Here is an 18,186-nt window from a genome sequence, read left to right on the forward strand (position 1 = left end):
ATATGAAAGATGATTGATATATAAACAACCTCGCCAAGATTGAGGTCTGTGCAGTTTTTCATTCTCCCGTTATTCGGAGAAGTGTTTCACTCAAATTTATAGAGCTTTGTATGAAGTCGCCATGTTTGTGCCCCTCAGAGGGACACAAACATGGCGGCCGTAAAGTAACAGAAACATCTGTCATCGAGTTTTGTCATTGAAACGAAAAGTTATTACTCTAGAGCTCCGAAACATTGAAATTAACACTTTTTATAAAGCAACAACTGTTTAGTTAGCAAAAACTTGAGCAATAACTCATCTTTTTGACTACTCGAGAGCCTTATCGGGTTGCCATTTTAACGTCACACAACGCATAAACTTGGAAATTCAAACGTGCCCTATTTCAAAATGAGGAACCCTGTCGAGCTTAAACGCTGCAAAACGTCAAGTTATTAGAGGGTCTTCCATCTGTTGAAACTAAAACTTCAGAAGGATTAGTAATTTCTCATTTTGGAAAATGATGACGTCACATGAAAAGAGGCAATAGGGTAATAGGGTTATAGCTCTAAAATAATGTACATATAATGATATGTTAGCTTTAATTTGTTCTCAGATACGTTTTATCCCATTGTTCCGAAACATTTTCTTTTATTCTGCTAATATGCCCAACCTCCCCACCCCCCTCCCCCTGGATATAACCCTCCCTGTTTATAAGCCCACCCAAAACCCCTTATGAAGTCATATAAGACCAGGGTTTTTCAACCTGGGATTTTACAGTATTATAAATGTTTTCCGTGACAAATTGTAGGTTGTACCTGCTGATAGAATGCTAAGGAGTGGGGAGTAGCTTACAGCAGCTTTATTAGTTGATGCTGCCAGGCAAAAACAACAAAGTCTCTCTCCTTTGTTTTCATGTGAATTAAAGTCAGGTTGATACAGCAGACTGTGAAATACATAATTTAATTTTCAACTACATATTTCAGTTAACAGACCAAATTTTTAAACTTGTTTTAAAATGTATTTTCCAGATATTTTTAAGACCTCAACAGATATGTTGGTAATGAACCAAAGTGAAGACTACAGGGAAACGCAAAATAGACAGGTACATGAAAAATAGTTTATACACGTGTATATCTATCAATCTGAGTTGATCGATCATTCAATCGATCATTCAATCGATCAATCAATCAATCAATCGATCCATTGATCAATCGATCCATTGATCCATCAATCCATCAGTCAATTGATGACTCGATCGATCAATCAATCAATCAATTATGATAACCAGTAATCAAGCTGTTTTCTTTGATGTCATTCAAAACAAAAAGAAATAATTTGATTTCCGGGAATTACAGGTATGCCATCGACAGGTCTATCCCATCAATGGACTATGGCAAAGGATGTAAGTATAGTTTTACATTACCGCTTTAGTCCTGATTTGTGACTTCAGTAATGGTTTCAGTCACACTATGTTGTGTAAAACTGGCCATATAGTTAAATACAGTTAATATATTTTTAATGCTCATACTGTACGTATGTGCTAATGATGTTTGTAGATCATGTTGGCAGTGAGTTCTGGAAACAAGTAGAACAAATAGGAGACGATGAAACAGGGATTAAGTAAGATTAAGTAAGTAAGTATTATTAAACTGATACTAAAATATTTTAGATCTCCCTTTTCACATTGCAGCCATCTCGTTGCAAAGACAGGGAGAACTCATTCATAAGTATCTAGAATAGCGGTTGAATGAAAATTCATATTTTGGTGGTTTTTTTTAATTTCATAGACTGAAGTATGAGAGCTGAATAGCAATTTGTTACATATGATACTAAAAAATTGTCGAAGGTGCATTATCCCAATGTTACTAATAATACTCTTAATTATTATGATTCTAATATTAACAATATTATTTAATGTAATCGTTGGCTGCCTCTTAGCTGCAATTATCATTTTGCAAATTATTTTAAAATGGTAGGGCCTGTTTTCTACCTAACGTTATCCAAGGTGTTTTTATGGTTCTCTGGTTAAGTTAACTTCATCAATGCAGATTTTATTTCAGTTACATGTGGTAATTGATGGTTTATCACGTTCTGTTTTCTTGAAGTATGACTTTAACACAGACTGAGCGTGGTTATCCACCAGCAATTGAACACATTGGAAAAGCCATCTATATCAAGAATGAAATGGGTAAGTTTTTAAGGCACAGTTTCATGGTTTGGCAAATAAAGTTACGTTTTCGCTTTCTTACTGGACCATGTGTATTTCAACAAACACAGGCTATAAGTTAGGTAAGCAGAATGACTGATTAGGCTGCACTCTCGTCAACTATCGCGTGGTAGAAATCTCGAGCTCATAATCTACTTGTTAATTCCATTGGCAATACATTCTGTACTGGTTTCCCCCTTCCCCAACCTTAGAAATATGGTTTCTGATGTCTTTTGAGTGTTTTTTTTTTTTTTTTTTTTTTTCAAATTTCTGACACGATTCGCCATCATTTTCATACGGGACCCTTCCTTTCCCCCACCCGGTGAGGAAGACCTTTAATGGAACATATTTTGTTGTGCAGGCATAGAGTGGTCCAAAACCCACAGGTCTGCTTCAGTGCACTATCCATGGCAAAAATCAACTTATATTCAGGAGAGAAAGAAGCAGCTCCAAACTGTTCTACATGAGCTGGATCCTCATGAGCCGGTAAGAAGAAAACTGATCGTTACAAAAGTGTTCTCTTTGCTGCAAAACATTGTGGTTTTCAATCAAGTCGTTTATCTGAAAACTGAGTTACATGTACGCGTTTTTCATGAAGGCTACAGGTAAACAAATTTTTCCTGCAAATTTTGATGCCGAAGGCTTGCAAACTTGAAAAATTCTCTGCTTGACTTGTTCTGTAGTTTCATGGAGTAGTGGAGATTTGATTATAGATATCTAGACTTGCTAACACTAACCAGACACGTTAACCAGTTCCAAGCTGTAAACCAAGGACATAAGTTTAGTCAATCTAACTTATGCTATATCTTCTCAATGTTTAAATTTTTCTTGACATCGAAGAAAACAGCAAAATAGTAAGTTTAATTAACTAAAGGCAGAAATGACGCGCAACAAAAATTATTAACGATGTCCAAGATTTAGGAAGAATTAAGATTGCGAACAACGAACTTTAGAAACTGTGGCCGAACTCCTCAGTGTCCCAAATTGTGTTGTGACACTGCTGAGGTGCTTTTTGTAGTCGTCACGCTTTCCTCTCCCTTGTGGAGAAGGAAAGATTGCATGACAGGCGCATAGTAAAGTCTTGTTTTCTCTTGATCAGTACATTGATGAGCTCGAGGTGATAGGAACAAACCAGCCTCAACATTCATCCAAGTTTGATATGATGTCGGTCGTACAAGAAGAGGAAGAGGAGAGTGAAATGTTAGAAGAAACCACGAGTGAAAGGTCAGCATCCAAAATGTCCTCACTCTGTTTCATTCGTTTTCTGTTACTTTACTTGGCATTGTTTATTTAGACTTGATTTCCGCCGCTCTCTTGGGTCCGGTCGTGTTCCTCTCAAATTTGGGGGTGAGCGTGGACTCATTTCCCGAAACAGCGGCTGGTTAAATCCATCCTGGTGTTTGCTTGGATTCTTCTTCTGTTAAGACATCACCGCAGTTATAGTAAGCAAAATTAGCGAGTCATTATGACTGGGAATCAAAAGTGGCTGAAAATGCACCTAGGTATCGAGATATTGGAGACAGAAGTTGGAAAATCAGAAACTCGCGTGTTTTCTAACGTATAAAAAAACTGCTAGGTAGAAATTTTAACCTTCTTAAATCAGAGGACGCTTTTGAATCGCTTTCATGGAGTATTTTATTTCTGTACGCAATACAGATTTCACTCTTTCATTTACCGCCACAAAACTCATGAATTTTTTGCGTGATTTTTAGTGACTTTGCTCGTGCATACAGTGTACAGTGTATATCACCTATAAGTGAAGTCAAACCACCCATTAGACAAAACTTCCCTGGGATATTTATATGGAATAAGCCTTGTTTGAAGATACGTTGTACAACCAGTGTTTTTCCATATTCTTGAGGGAGCGTCTTCGCCGTCTTGTCCAGGGCGTTCTGTCTAGGGGACGCTTTGACCGGTTCCCTTGAACATTGCCACTGTTTGTTTGGTCTGTCCATTTCCAGGGATCCTCTAGCAAACATTGCTGATGTTGTACCTCAGCCCATATTTGGACCGTCGTTATCCATTTTGGTGGGCAAACGGCTCAGTGGAGCGGACAGAGGACTGCCGTCAGTGGACAAGTAGGCGTGGCTTGCCGCGTGATATTTGACGCCAATGTGGGAGATAGGGTCACCTCCCATTTGGATATATGCAACGATGGAACAACGGCTATATACTTTTCCTGGAAGGTATTTTATGACTTTAGCCTTTTTTTTTCGGTGTTGAAATTGCCGTTGTTGTTTTGAACGTATATTCGAGGCGTTTGAAATTTGATGAAGTGCTATCTCGAATATTTGTACACTAACTCTATTCTTTACCCAACAGAAAATACCTCGGCTCAACGTGCTGTGTACAAAGCTTGCAGGCCAAACTCAAAGGTTTTACTTTGACACTAAGAGCGGGGTGATTCTGCCAGGGGATACTTTGAAGTTCCCATTCGTATTTAAATCCCCCAATGCTGGGATCTTCACAGAGACGTGGGAGCTTATGACTAGGCCTACATTGTGTGGTGGCGTCCCAATAAGAATCACTCTGAGAGGTAATGAGCTTTGTCTTGAGTAAGTTTGCGGGTCATTTCTTTTGAAGTTTTTCCCCTTTATTTCGCACTCAGTATCATTTCCCTTGGATTAGCCCTCCAGTCATAGAATTGTAGAGCTGTAGAATTGTTGGAATTGTAGAATTATTGTATCATTGCTGTACATATTTCTGTTTTTCTTAAACGTTTGGCTAGATACACGACCCTACAAGCACACCTATTTCTTTTAACCAAGTCGAGTTTTAATAAAGAATTACTGTTGTTGTCATTTGCTATCGCTTATTTGGAACTCCCGCTATTTCGAGCTGTTTTTTGTTTCCCCTGAGATTTCGAAATGGCAGTGTTCAGCTGTGTTTATAAACATGTTTGTTTAGGCGTAGCAGTGGAGGATGGCATCTGCAAAGAGGCCAGACAACAGATCGAACAGGAGCTAGCTCACAGAGAGGCCGTGGAAACTGCAGCTAGACTTCTGGATGAGATCCTTGAAGGCGTTCGAACTCCCGACAGGCCCAGATCCCCTGTGGATGCTTATATCACGGTGAGTGGTGTCATTCAGGTGACTGGGGATAGCGGTGGAGCGCATGACTTCCAATGTATTTCGAGCTTTTCTTGCAAGTACCCGAATTTTGAGCTGGGGCATTGACACTGCGAGTTAAATCAGCCTGGTCTAATTGATTTGTTCTTAGTGTACAGTGTAGGGTGACCAGTTTTAGAGCAGTGCACGCTTTTAGACCGAGAATAGCTGGCCCTGAAGTGTCTGTGACGTAGAAAATGCAGTTAATCTTCTTCTCTTTGTACTTGCAAGGGATGTTTATAGTGCCAAGCTGCTTGATTACAGAGCCACCATATGCTGAAAGGACGGCTTCATTCTTTTCCAGTGCTTCTGGTTTGGGGTTTTCTTCGTCGTCAAACTTCTCTGGGGCGATTATGCGAAGTAGCCTGATAGGCAGAACATTGCTCTGTGCACCTGTGTCTACCTTGCACTGGAGATTAATTTTCCGCTTCTTTTCTGGCTGAGTTATCTCAAGTGTTGCAAAGCCTTCATCGCGTGTGTCGTGTGTCGAATGTTGCGTGTCTTCTATGGTGTTAACCTCGATGGTACTGATTGTCAGAATTTCATCATTTTCCTCGTCGCCCCTATCCTCAATCGTGTGAATAACTTTTTTGAAGGCCGGTTTTCTTCCTTGGTTAAGTTGTCTCCGTTTGCTGGATCGGCAGACAGATTGCCAATGATTAGCTTTGCCGCATTTTCGACATAATGTACCGTTGGCTGGACATTTGTTCCTCGGGTGTTGTTTTCCGCAGTTGTTACAGGATTCCCTTTCTTGTTCCTTATAAATGGCATCTATACTTCTACCCTCTTGATGGCTTTCGCTACTTCCTGCCAGTGTCTTCATGTGTTTACTTGTCGCTTCGTAGCTTCTTGCAGTCTCAATAGCGGCTGCAAGCGTCAATGATTTGTCTCGGCTTATGAGAGACTTCTGGACATCGAGATTTCTTGACCCCCAAATGAGCTGATCCAAAACTCTGTCTTCGACTTCGGCATTGTCGCGAAATTGACATTTTGCTGCTAGATTTTTTAATCTTGAGATAAAATCATCCACTGGCTCACCTTGTTCTTGTCGCATTCCTTGTAGTGTGTATCTGTGAATTCGATGACTCGTCTTCGGTTCCAATTGATTCTCGAACCGTTCGAAAATAATGGCAGGCTTTTTCCTGTCTTCCTCCTTTGTGAATGTCCAACTGTTGTATAAATCCAGGCCTTTTTCACCCGACCAGAGCAAAATATAGCTCACTTTTTCTTCGTCATCGGCGTCTTTGAGAACGCTTGAGAACATAAGCTAACATTTTTGTTTGATCTTGCGAATGCAGTTATCGGATCAGGAGCGTCCCAGTTCATCTGAGGCGACGCAAAAGACGTTGCTGTTGCCATAATTCGCTTCTGCTGTCCTCTCTTGATTTAACTCTAGAAATTATTCTTGTAAAACGCTGCCACCATGTAGTGTGTTGTCGAATAGGTTTATTCTGCTTGTTCATACACACCGCGTGGATGTGTGTGCTTTCTACATTTACATAATGTGCTATCCTACTTAAATATGCGTACACAAAATATAATATACAATAGGTGCTAATTCTCACGTGCCAATATGTTATACTCGCTTGTTGTACTTTTATACCCTAGAGGTAAAGTGAACCGTGTCATTTTATTGACTTAGAGTAACATGAGCGTGTTTTAACACGCTTACCACATGTTACAAAAGACGTTTTTGTGCAAACTGTTTTTTTTTCTCTCGTGCGTTTTCGACTGAGATTCGATAGCCGTTCATCCCACTGATCATTCTTTCCTCTCTTTCAACCCTCTCTCTACTGCAGTTCTTTCATTATTTTTCCCCGTCAATTTTTACTATAATTTAAGATTCCATCATTTTGTCTTTAAAATTTGTGTGCCACTATATCCTTAAATTAGGATCCAACACAGGTTATTCAGAGGTGACTGTTTAGAAATGTGGGTGTTTGTGGCTAGCAAATTGGGCTTGAGATTTCCAGTAGTTATCCAACGCTTTTGAGTGATGGAATATCCCACTTGTATTTTCTCGGTGTTGACACGAGCCTTTCAAAAGCGTTGCATACACTGAAGCTACAGTACCAAGCCATAGAAGATGCAGTGGCCATCACAGTCAATGCGACTTACCCGCAGCACACGATGGAAAGGTGTAACCGTCTGGTAAAAGCGGCTTTCCTGTGTTCTGATTGGCTGTATTTTCTATGCCATGCTATAAATCTTGGTAAACGTAACTTTCATATTTGTATTATTTTAAAAAAGAAGTTTATCAGTAACGGCAAAATAATCACGAGCTTGTTTATTAATGTTTTGGGAAGAGGAGATATTTGGAAGAGCAAACCAAGGGGTAAGAACTTTTTGTTGCAACAGATAGTTGTACATGTCATAAGAAACAGTGTCGATGTTTTAAGTCAAACTAATTTGGATATAATGCATTTGGGAAATCCATTCAAAACTGTCAGCTGCAGGGCTGAGACGAAAAACTACATACATAGCTGTTCACATCTTAGCTTACCTTATCAAGTGTAGACCAAATGACCAAAGCATTCCAGACTCTTTCTGACGTGGTACAACTAAATACTGTACATATGATTGTGAATCGCTTTCTTATGCGAGTTTCTGTGTCCACATGGGTTAGCGTGCAATCGAGCGGTCCGGGCTCGAGCCCTGACTGAGGTCATTTTGTTATGTTATTGGGCAAGACACTTTACTCTCATAGATTCTCTCTCCACCTGAGGGGTAAAAGTGACAGCAGCCTGTTTTTACTATGGGAGACACTGCAATGGACTAGCATTCCATATTCCTTGTGCATAACTCGCTTCCTACCACAGAGACCGAGACTACCGCCGGGCGGATGGGCAGCTGTGCTGGAATACAGAGGCTATGACCCGCCAAATAAACCATTTTGATCTCATTGTGGTCCATCTTTTCAGATGTATTTCCAGGATGAGGTGGTTCAAGAACTGAAGCAGATTTACGCACAGCTCGAAAAGGACGAGGATTGGGACTTGTAGCTAAAGTCCCTTCAACAGGTAACCCAGGTTATTGTACGAGAAAGGAATCCACTCCACAGGGTAACCCACGGTTATCCTGATTAAACTCATTTCCCTCGTTTCTATTACATCGTTTCTATTACATCAGCAGGTTTCACTGTAACTCAATATCAAGGACCGTCGCTGATTTATTTTCTATTAATCCGAGCGAATGCTACTTCTTGTTTAAAAGCCTCAGTAGGCTCTTCCGCTAGATGTAAGACCTGGTAACTACTTGGTACTACTTTGTACTTATATTTTATTGTTTTCTTTGCTTTTTTAAAATGTTTTAAAACAAATCAGTAGAAAAACGGCTACGTAAAGGAACAACTTCTGAAACGAAAGCGGACAGCAGAAAGGAAGACAAGAAAGACAAGACAGGAGGCAAGATTCCTGAATCTGTAAGTTCGTGTCAGCATGTGGGATCATTGTAGAGCCTCTCTTATAACATTTCATATTACGTTTTATATATGTGCAACAAGGGGTGGCAGACATAACGGCTTTTACTATACGCTAAAGAGATAACGCTTGCTTTCTTTGTTCTGGTTGTTCATTGCCATGCATTCAGGCTTGGTGTTGGACTACGAGTTTGAGCTCACGTTTGAGGCCTGGTCAGGCGACTTGTGTTGTACGTAGTGGTCTTGGGGAAGACACTTTACTTTCAAAGTACCTCTCTCCACCCAGGTGTACAGGACCTGAGAAAATGCTTTCCGTTACCGGGGAAGTTCTATCTTTGATAATCGTTTTATTCTCATCTATTTGATGAGACCAGGCCCCAGTTGTTCGAAAGGTGGATAACGCTATCCACCGGATAAATCGCTATCCAGTGGATAAGTGTTGACAAAACAAACCACGCTATCCGCTGGATAGTGATTTATCCAGTGGATAATGTTATCCACCTTGGCCAGATGTATAAGCTGGACCAAAGTTACGATTTTCAAAAATTAAACAAAGTTCATGGAAGGTGTAAGTTCTGCTGGCATCTTCATTTTAACTAAGACAATTGTGGCTTTCAGAGTCCAGAACCTCTTCAAGATTGTTATTACGTACCAGATCATGACCTGTCTGTTAGTAATACCTAACTTAATCGTATTACCCTATCCAAACTTACGTGTTACCCTATCCAAACTTACGTATTACCCTGTCCAAACTTGCGTATTACCCTGTCCCAACTTACGTATTACCCTATCCAAACTTACGTACTTTCCTATCCAAACGGCTACCAGTACACAAAACTAGACCTCAAGCATTAAATCGAGCAATGCGAGCAAAGCTAGAGTCACAAGACCGAGCTGAACAGGGAGACAAAACAAAGATTTTGCACATCGAATTCTTAAGATGAGGTCGTGGCATGTTCGATTTTCCAAAAATGTTTCTGCAAGGTTGAGTTAACACTCCCTGGTAGATATATTTTAGAACACGCAAATTTATTTACTCTTGAAGTGGGTAGCATGCTTCATAGCACATCCGCTTCTCTCAAGTTTATACCGTTTGTAATCCGTCTTGATCTTTCTTAGTCGTAATCATCTTTGTGTTTTTTTTTCGGTTAACTATTTCAGTCGTACATGTACCTCTTCAATACGGACACCAAAATCTCTTAGCTGTGTGTCTGTATAATAAAGGTGTCTATCTTATGTCTGTATGATGAAGGTAGCTATCTTGTAGAGGAAGAGACTATAGGAATATACTACTCACTCTTGCACCAGATGAGTTGTCCGTAATATAGAGGTTTAGCTGTATAGAGAGGTTTAGCTGAACTTCTTTCGCGCTTTTCTACGTTCTTTTTACATCTACATGCTGTTATGTTAAGTTGTCCTCAGCCGGTCCAGGTTCTCGCATTGTGGTCGAGAGAGGGGGTGGCGGGGGGCGGTGGGGGGGGGGGGTGGTTAGTGAAAAGCGAACGAAGCGAGTGCAAGAATGAGGGGACATCGGGAAAAACGCCCTTTTCGCACCAAAACCCTCGCCTTTTTTGCACTCGTTCTTCCTGCCGGCTCCCAGTGTCCTTAAGTTTGTTCGTGATATAGCTCTTTAAGAAGCGATTATCTCAAACGCACGTATTGGTTGCGTATCTCATTTGTTGCTTCTTTGTTAGCATCGTCCAAATTCCACTCAGCGGTCGAAGTTATCAGCAAAAAAGTCTGGAAGAGGTCTGTAGTAATGTTCATTGGAAAAATGTATTGTCTACCTAGTATGACTTAGTTCAGAGGTAATCAGTTCCGGCAGAAAAAACGCCGTTTCCAGTATAGTAGAGCAAAAGTCAGTCTCATTCTTGTTTAAGGGTTAATTTTCCTATTCTACTACAAGAGGAAGAATTTTAATGGCCACCTACATAGCATTAAATTTTTCTTGAAGTCTCCCGACCAGAAAAAGTGTCAGTTTTAATACAAGTGTATCAAAATGAAATATAAGCGTTTGACAACAACAAAACCAAAACAAAACCAAAATGAAAGATGTCTTGAGAAGTCAATGGGCCTTTTGCATGAGCTGCCCATATTTTACAAACTCCGTCATGCCAGATGACAAAAGAATACAACAGCCTTCAAGACAAACCGAGTGCAACCAGTGAAGCTTGAGTTTTCTTTGCTTTTGATGTGCCTCTCCCTTTTATTCTCGCTAGTGTGGGTCGATACAATTCCCGCACGTTACTCACGGCCAATCCTCTTTCTAGGTACCACTACACCTTCCTCTCAGTCTAAATCAGCCCTCAGTGAAACTGCAGCGGACAGGACTGGGGTAAGATCATGTTCATTTTTACCAAATATACTGAAAGTTGCAGAATGCTAGAACGTATTATTATTATTACAATATCTTGCGATCGCACCACCCTAGTTCTGCAAGTGACGATTTGGTGAGCTTACAAACATGCACGTTCTCAACCTATTTGCTAGCACTTAATATCTGTAAATAGTTTGTCACATCAAATGCAAGGCAAGGTAGAGAGCACAGCAAAGCCTTCTTAATGTGACTAATTCTGAAATTTATGAAGTTTACTTCCCATAATCATTTAGCGTTATTCCCTTACCATGTCGTATCTGGAATCTTCTTTGTGTTTCGGGCCGGGCAAACTAAGGGGTGACCCGTAGATACAAAAGCGTCCTTGTTTCCTTAAATAATTTTTGTTTTCTTCAGTAATCTTTTTCAGACTCCGGTTAGTGTAGATGGTTTAGCAGTGGATAATGCTGCTGACCCTGTTTTAGAAGCAAAATACAGAGACAAGCTCTTTACGCAGATATGAAGCTTTCTTGATATGGACAAATGAGTGAATGAAAAGTGTCAGCAGTTCCTTGGTTTTCCTTGACATTTTCCTGACATTTTACGTTTAAATTTGACTCTAACGATCCACCTCCAACTAGATTTTGAAAACCTCCTAATTATCATGCGTGTTAATGGGTATTCAACATTACGAAACCTGGTTGGAAGAACGAACAGAGTTTGTGCATGACAGTCCAAATACTTAAGCAGTGGTAAAATGGACCGTATGACTAGGATGATCAATCATGTCTTCAAAAGTGACCGTATACTTATGCTGAAAAGTTTGATTTGATTTATGACAGTGTCAGTTTAAAAAATGTTGTTAGAAATGTGCATTAAGATATTTGTATTTGTTGTTTGTTCAGGCTTATGCCCTTGTAGGGGATACATTTGACAGAATGGACATTGTTTTTGATAACATTAAAACTGCGGTGTTATCAGAGTAGAGCTTTTGCTGCCCAATTACTTAGAACGAACTGTATTTATATCAACTCTTGTTACAGCAGAATTAAATATGGTGTTGTTTACTCAATGAAATGTCTTCTTGTATGTGTTACAAATGAGCTTATCATGCTCAGATTCCTTCTTGGTTAGTCTCTGACAGCTAACCCTAACGCGCGAAATGAAACCACTTGAAGCTAAGAAACTACTCCACGCTGAGCACCTAGACCAAATAGAATAGAGTGGGGTTCAGACGAAGAGAGATGACAGCGTAAGGTTCGAGTCCCGGAGTGCCCCCTTCGAATAAGCGCCCCTCCTATCGGCCAAATAAGCGCCCCCCTCCCCTCCCCCCATTTTGTGGACGAGTAATGAGACGACAAAGGATGTATAGTTTTCGTAATGTAAAGTTAGATTTGTACATTGTTTCAGTTTGTGAACACGTTTAGTGAGCACGTTGAACACGTTAAGTACTTACGGTGAAGCGATTTAAACTTTAGGATTAGCTTTTTATGTCGATAAACAGCTTATGGTGTTGTTTACGCCCAGATGATGTATTCAAAAAATGATCATGTCAGGCTACGATTTGGGAAAAATTGCAGAAAAGAATTTTAGCCATAAATATTGCGCATGCCTTCATGGTGAAACTAAGAAAATAAGACCTTTAGCACTTATTGTCAAACGGCACCGATCGATGTTTAAGCGACCTTTTGGCAAAAATGAATTGATAATCCTTGAGGGGTTAGAGAAATACGTGGAGGGCGAAGGAGAGGAAAGATTTTTTAAGGCGCTTAGTAAAATGATTACTGAAGAAGGGCTGCTCATGGAACCGAAACTTTCCCTTGGAAAAAGGTATGCATCTAAGTTATAACTTAAATTTTAAGAATCATCTTTGAACTCTTCAGGGCTGCTCTTTTTGATGCATTGATGCACTGCAGAGAAATACGCACTACTACCACGGTAACTGTTAACTAACGAGCAATAAAAGTAAAAATAGACGTCAGAAAAAGATGGCAGGTTTCTAGGGGAACTTAAGGAAGCTTAGGTATATCGTTGAATAGTGATCTATCAGATTAAGCCCAAGTCTCGTTTTCTTAAACCTTTGGTGTAGATATCTCGGGAGCAATGGAAGTAACAGTCAAGCTGCATGAAGACCTGGGTGACCTTGGGCTCGGCAAATTAAGCCAGAAATACATAACAGTTCCAGATATCCGCGGATTGTTGGCTAACACAGCCCTGGATGTCAAGAAAATGGAGCCTTATGATGAAGATCAACTGCTACTCATTACATCTGTGATTTACAGCGAAACGTTTGAGGTGACAGGAGGGAGAAAACAAGAGGTATTTACTCTACAAAGGCATGGAATGAGAAAATTATTGATCACTTTTTTTGACAAAGATGTGGATGTTCTGTCTTCTTTTCTTAATTTGGGACTATCTAACAAGGTCAATAGTCGAGTATAATGTACTTAAAGGCACTGACTTGAAATGTTTAAGATCTACATTTCAAAACTTTAAGCCCCATAATGCAAAAGGGTCATATTTCGAAGGGTTTTTGGGTATGGTCCTCTAGACTAAGGACCTTTCGTTTCCCACTTCATATTAGCAGCAGGTTGTTTTTTTTCTGTCTTTTCTTAGACCGTTTGTTTACTGCCAAATAAGCAAGACTTCAATGAAACTTCAAGTGATATACCTTTATAAAATGACTCAGCCCCAAGGCTGAGTCGAGGCCGTCAATGTCCACCTCAGGGAACATTGAAGGTCGAGGGGAAAAACTCACTGTTTCTCGCAGGGCCAGTCAATAAGTGTATTGTTATACCTCCCAACTCAAAACTGTGAAAAAAAATTATTCGCCTGTCGCAGACTGGCACACAAATTTACCAGGGTTTCAAGGTGCTCAACCTGATCACGTGCGATCGAGTCGAAGATTAAAGTTGCTGTTTCCCTAGGGAGTCAGTGTTTTGACTCATGGCACGTTCTCCTCCAATTAAAAAACGTATCTGAGTTAAGAGGTATAACAAGTATATTTGTTTTTTAACGCCGAGTTCTGGAGAAGCTGAATCGTTCGTGAGCACTTGTATCTGCTAGGAGAGTCTAAAAGAGGCATAATGTCTGCATATCAACACTGGCATATGTGTTTGCGTCAAGGATTGGGGAAGGGTCCATCATTAAAAGCTTTCACCACTGAATTAAGAGGTGGGGAACCTGCTGAATACTACGGTGTCTATCACTATCGATAAATGATGATCGTTCCCTAGCCTCAACATATTGTCCACTTGATTTGCAGCGGGAAGGTAACGTATTCGTAGGGCCTTTGCCGTTGTCCGCCAACATCGTGTATGGGAGCGCAGGTTTTAAGACGACACAAACTCCCCCAGAGGGGGCGGAGAGGAATATTACAGGACCACTGCTCTTCAAATGGTGCCGTGTTGACTACAACAACAAAAAAAAACAATCGACTGGAGATTCCCAAAGAAGAATATATCGGCAAAACTCTGTATGGCGGTAGAAAGGGAGAATCCCCATCCAAAGCGGAAGGTGGCGAGTATTATGACACCATTGTAAACTGTAATTTGGACGAGATTGATTTCCAAGGTGAGATTAGCATATGTATAATTAAACGGACGACTTCAATGACGCATCATCTGTCAGTCATCATCATTTAGTCGTTAAATTTAGCGTTACCAGAGAAGAAACGCCATTTCCAAAATTAATATGCCTTTATTTGTCTCCTGCAAATGCCTTCTTCTAGTTTTAAGAGAAGTAGCGTGCAGTGCATCACTAAACAATGCCTTGACTAATGAATTCCCTGTTTGAAGCATTTGGCAGTTGAATTGATTTAATTATTTCTCCAGTCAATACACAGCTTCAATGTTTTAGTACAACAGCAACAAATTTACGTGAATTACATCAAGCTGGCATTTAATGATGTTACTCAGTACCAAAACAATGACTACCACATGCTGACGCTGATAATAGTCAATCTAAGAGTATTTGGGTCAGAGTTTTGTACATAATGTTTCCAGCCAAGGTAGTTTTTCCATATCTCTATACTCAGAGTATGCAGTGGAAGATGTGATAAAACTGCGAGCTATAGAGAAAGAACTACTGTTACCTGGAATGGACAGGGCACAACGCAAAGCTCGAATCAGCAAGTATCTACACTGGGTGAGTGAAAAAACAAGTAACCTTTAGAAGCTTTTGGTTTGTTATATTCTGTCTATCTGTCCATTTCCTTCTGCGGGCAAACAAGCCATTCCCAATGTCTTGTTGCTTGCTCTTCATATTTTTGAGGAAGTTCCAGAGAAACCTTCTTGAGGCTTCAAACTCTAAGTTTAGCTGAAAGAGAAAATTCCAAAAAGAGATGTTGAGTTATCTTCCTAGACTCAGCTTGAGTATGACAAGAAAGCTTCTGTTGACCGAATTTTTATGGTTTCAAATAACTATCTTGTTATTCAACAAGTAATCCCTCACTGCTTATACAAATAACCCTTTTCAACAGTTTGAACGGTCACTGAGCACAGACCAACACAAGTTGACGCTTGACGAACTGTTAATAAAAGAATATTGTGAATATTCCTTGGGCCGAGGATTCCACCATGTTGGATCTGACTTCTCTCTCAAAGGAAGACGTTCAGAGTTATGGAATCGTCTTCAGTGCACTTGATAGTAAGAATACAAGATTCATTTATTAAACTAATGCATCTACAGTGTCGTTTCCCTCCACTTTGTCGAACACTGTAATTTTGCCCCTGATTTGTCGATGTACCCAATTTTTTTAAAGCAACTTCCGCTTCCCTTCGAGCTTCCAAAAATCATGATAACACTGTACTTTTTTAGTCGATCCTTAACTGAATCATTGTTTTGTATTTTCGGGTAGCTAAAGACGCTTGACTCTCACGTACATCGCCCCTAACTACCTAGGAACATAAATGGGTACTGGCAAATGAATCTACGATGGATTAGCTCCTAATCATTGGGGAGTATCGATACTTCAAGCACTAATGATTCATCTGACTTCTCTTCTACCCTCTAAATTGGAACGGACTCGAACCTTTTTATACCACTGACAAAAATCACAAAATAATGTCAGTGCAAGCCCTAGTCGCACGCCTCGTGGAGATTAAAGGAAAACGAAGCTATAACTATGCGTTTTGTTTCTTTTTGAATTAAAGGAAAGAGGAATCTCCCAGATATTCATGGTTGAAAATTTTTTTACTCAACAGCTTTGTCTAACGAAAAGTGGATTGAACTGGAGAGGACTATGGATTGCGCATGCCCTGAATGATGGTCCTGTGGACGTGGTTTTATGAGTTCCCTCTTGGAGTTATGAGGCCCTTCCCTAGCTATTTCTCTTAGAGCATTGTTTTGGCAAACTAAATATAATTTTAGATCAGTTATCTAAAATATCGTCATGGTAAATATTTAAAATTGATGAGATATTAAAAGCCACTGGCTGTAAATATGGAGAATCCGGCGACAGGGCTGAAAATTCGAATTCTCCACTATTTCGTCGAAAAAGACCTTTTTGGAGAATTATTTTAAGAAACATGTTTTAACGTTTCAATTTTGTGAAATCTCGGAAAATTTCGAAAAAAAAGCCCATCGATCAACCAAGAATTACGAAGGGAGGGGGATTTAATGCAACATTGAGCATTTTAACAGGGCAGTAGTAGAGAAAGAAGGAATGGCCCATGAAAATTAAACTCGCTAAAAGAAAAACTATGAAGCGCATTGCAAAAACTTGTGTCATTTTTAGACGACTGAGCAAAAAATAATCCACCAATATGTTCTTTTTGACGAAATAAAAGAAAATTGGAATTTTCGGTTCTTTCGCCGGATTCACCATATCTACAGGCACTGGCTCTTAATGAGTTTGAAAAGCGTATGTTTGTCACCTATATACCTATATCCATATACCCAGTTACCACCTAACTCCTAAACAAAGAGTGACCTTTAAAAAGTATCAGTGGGAGACGTAGAAGACATTTAAACCTAAAGGATACTCGCCAATATAAAATTTTTGAATTACCTTTTTTGTTATTATCATACAGATATCTTAGCAACAGTGTTAAAATAAACATTGTAAAATAATGGAAATAAACTTTGTTTATTAATTAATTCGCTGTCTTATTTATGGTAACCTCGCTATCCCATCAGCACTCCAAATTAACGACTAGATGGGGTTGACTCCAAGATTTATGGTGGATTAATTAGCTTGGGATATTTTATAGAGAAATGAAGAATTTTAGAAAAGTTTTGTTTTCACTTCATTTCTGTAAGAGGTACTTCTAAAAAACTAAGCAATCTATCACTGCAGCTTTCCCCTCACTTGATTCACAATAAGAAGCCAAGTATTAATTTAGTTAAAACTACACGACTCAAAAAGTTAGCGGTAACCGATTTTCTTGAATAAGGTGGAGTTTAATTTGAATGTCAAATCCCACAACATAGCGAAATAAATATTTACGTCATGGGAGAGAGCGATTTGTGATTCTCCGTCACAATTATTACGAGCACTCCTTCCTGTGTTTCAGTTTCTGTCAAAACCAAAACACCTGATCAAAAGCGTTTTCTATATCGATGAAACGATGTAAAAATATCCATTCCAGCATCGTAATGGTGGTATTGTTCGTACTGCTAAACTGGAATGTGAACAAAGTCATTAAACAATCGCAGCCAGAGATAGTATTCCCAGATCTGACTGGGCCGTCGTAAGAACAAAGGTTTATAAATCAAAATCAATCAAATCAATCGTTAAAACTATTTTCCCTTCTCCCGTGCGAGGTCAAAGAACGAAAAGAAAAAAATCATCTTTTTTTATTTGAAACGGGGACCGTGCAAGAGGGCTATGTTGGCAGCGGAAAATCGAAGCTGGTATAACTAGATGGCTTTCATTGAAGGGAAGTCCAAAAGGTTTGAGTCAAAAGTAAGAGTGGAATTTTTGCTACAAAACCGACAAAGATGAAAAGATTTCTGAGTATCGTTTTAAAATTAACGTCTTCCAGAATCCCTTGACAAACTAGATAAATCTATTTAAATTTCACGAAACCGAAAGATTGTAAGCTAGAATTACATATAACACTTTTCCAAAGAAAGCATTCTATTTTTGTCAAAACCTAGAGATGAAGAAAATTGTTTATTACTTCACCAGACTTTCGTTCTTTGAATGCTCTCAGTTTTG

At 39.5% G+C, this 18,186-nt stretch overlaps 1 long non-coding RNA gene and 1 pseudogene across 2 annotated transcripts; both read left to right on the top strand.

Moving 5' to 3' along the window:
- The first annotated feature begins 2,090 nt into the window (after positions 1 to 2,090).
- Positions 2,091 to 2,602, top strand: LOC149118857 (uncharacterized). Its single transcript, XR_016202090.1, has 2 exons — positions 2,091 to 2,167; positions 2,547 to 2,602. It is a non-coding gene; the product is annotated as an uncharacterized LOC149118857 (long non-coding RNA).
- Positions 2,603 to 2,648: 46 nt separating this feature from the next.
- LOC149118858 (MYCBP-associated protein-like) lies at positions 2,649 to 12,101 on the top strand (annotated as a pseudogene). The gene is made up of 10 exons (XR_016208097.1): positions 2,649 to 2,671; positions 3,260 to 3,409; positions 4,147 to 4,371; positions 4,508 to 4,721; positions 5,093 to 5,354; positions 5,737 to 5,816; positions 8,232 to 8,312; positions 8,616 to 8,713; positions 10,405 to 10,459; positions 10,981 to 12,101. The product of XR_016208097.1 is annotated as an MYCBP-associated protein-like (transcript).
- Positions 12,102 to 18,186: the final 6,085 nt, after the last annotated feature.

Source organism: Orbicella faveolata, unplaced genomic scaffold (assembly GCF_042242905.1).
Source record: "Orbicella faveolata isolate gen_17 unplaced genomic scaffold, um_ofav_v1 contig_1, whole genome shotgun sequence".
In the NCBI taxonomy this organism is placed as follows: Eukaryota; Metazoa; Cnidaria; class Anthozoa; order Scleractinia; family Merulinidae; genus Orbicella; species Orbicella faveolata.